General features: G+C 26.6%; 1 protein-coding gene across 1 annotated transcript in view; it reads left to right on the top strand.

Annotated features, from left to right (window-relative positions):
- Window positions 1-1,843, top strand: part of LOC110262409 (ent-copalyl diphosphate synthase, chloroplastic-like) — a 3,677-nt gene that overhangs the window by 1,445 nt on the left and 389 nt on the right. The window lies entirely within an intron of this gene.

The raw sequence follows: 1,843 nt of genomic DNA, 5'->3' as shown, positions 1-1,843 counted from the left end.
TTTAAACTTTTAAATCTTTAACTTTACTAGTTTAATAACCAGATTTTATTTTTAAAATTAGAAAAAAGTTTGGGAACCAAACTTAGAAAACAAAAATCAGTCAAAACTTTCTATTTCTAACTTTATTTAATGAGATGAGTAATTTCACGTGCCTCATTTTTTCTTTACTACAATATTTATTGTATATAAAAACATTGATTGCATATATTAAATAGCATATTATAAGCACATACGTTTATCAATTTACATTTTCATTAAATGAATACATATCATTTATATTTATGGTATTTAATTTACATTATAATACCAAAAGCACATTTTTTAGAATCTAAAATTTTTATTTGGAAGAAAAAAATTATAGAATTATAAATTCATATAGTAATAAGAAAAAGTTACTTAAATAAATAATTGGAGTAACTATTTATGTAAATGCAATAGTTCAGATTTGATTACATGTGTGTCCTATTACAAATCTATATAAAACTTAAGAATCCCTTTCACGGTTTATGAACAAGTAAGTATACACATAATCCGTGAAATCTCTTCCACAATTTATGAGGAGTTAATTTATACATAAACCGTGAGACCAAAAGACGGATTGCATTCTTGAGTGTGAGTAGTTGGAGTTGAGAGGATTTGGGAGAGAATTCGGCGACAATGATACTCTGGCGAGGTGGCCTGGGGTCGTGAAAAATCAAAATCGTTTGTATCGATTGAATAGCGTTACCTCCGTGGGTGGAAACATTCATAAAGAGGTTAGTTCTTTATATGTTGTTCTCTTTAAGTGTTTGTTATTTATTATTCTGTTCATATTCTATATCACTTTGATTAACGTATTATTATAAATAATTGAAGAAGATGTTAGTGAATTATATGTTAAAATTTGATTGANNAATTTTATTTGTAACCTTATTTAATTTATAAATAATTTATAGGATAGTGATTTGTATGTTAAAATTTAATTAGTATTTTTTTCGTTAATTAATGTGTTAGACTTTCATCTATCAATTATTTGATTTATAAATAATTAAGAGTTTACTGATTTATATGTTAAAATTTGATTAGAACCAAATTAGGAGGCAACAGTATATGCCTTTACATAACCGGATCATACTTTATTTAAAACCCATGAATTTGTATCACTTGACTAGACTAATAGTCATTGATTCTGGGTGGATGAGCCTTTGCTGAGCGCTTTCATTGATAGAACTGCAGATCTTCATCACACCCTATCACAAAAGTATCGTACTTCACACCGGTTGACACAATTGCGATAAAAATCTTATAAAATAATTTTTTCACCCATTTGATTCTAAATACCCCAAATTTCTACAATATACTGATTTTTAGATCTGACAAGATATTCAATGAACGGATAACATTTAAGGGTTCTTTGTCGATGAACTTCACACCCTCTCTTTTACTTTTATGAATTTTTCCAAAGCAATGCACTAGCATTAAAAAACTCTCCTTCTCATTAGTCATTGTAAAAATGACACTCTTTTAAACAATTGACTTCAGTTGGTATATATAAACATAGTTTTTTATAAACCGTGGTTGGGATAGGACAATTTATATATAAATTTAACTCCTCAAAATAGTGGAAGGAGTTTCACGAATTATGTGTACACTTGTTTGTTTATAAACTGTAATAGGGTTCTACAATTTATGTGTATTTATAAAAAGTGATAAGAGTTTTATAGTTTATATAAGTTGTAATAGGACATACATGTAAGCAGTTTTGAATTGTTACATTTGTATAAATAATTATTCCAATTATTTTATTTAAGTAACTTGTCCTAATAATAATAATGAGGAAGAACTTTCAAATTTTAATTTACAT

This window comes from Arachis ipaensis, chromosome B01, assembly GCF_000816755.2.
Source record: "Arachis ipaensis cultivar K30076 chromosome B01, Araip1.1, whole genome shotgun sequence".
Classification (NCBI taxonomy): Eukaryota; Viridiplantae; Streptophyta; class Magnoliopsida; order Fabales; family Fabaceae; genus Arachis; species Arachis ipaensis.
The sequence above is the reverse complement of the archived record's forward strand: the minus strand, read 5'-3'. Positions and strand labels throughout refer to the sequence as shown.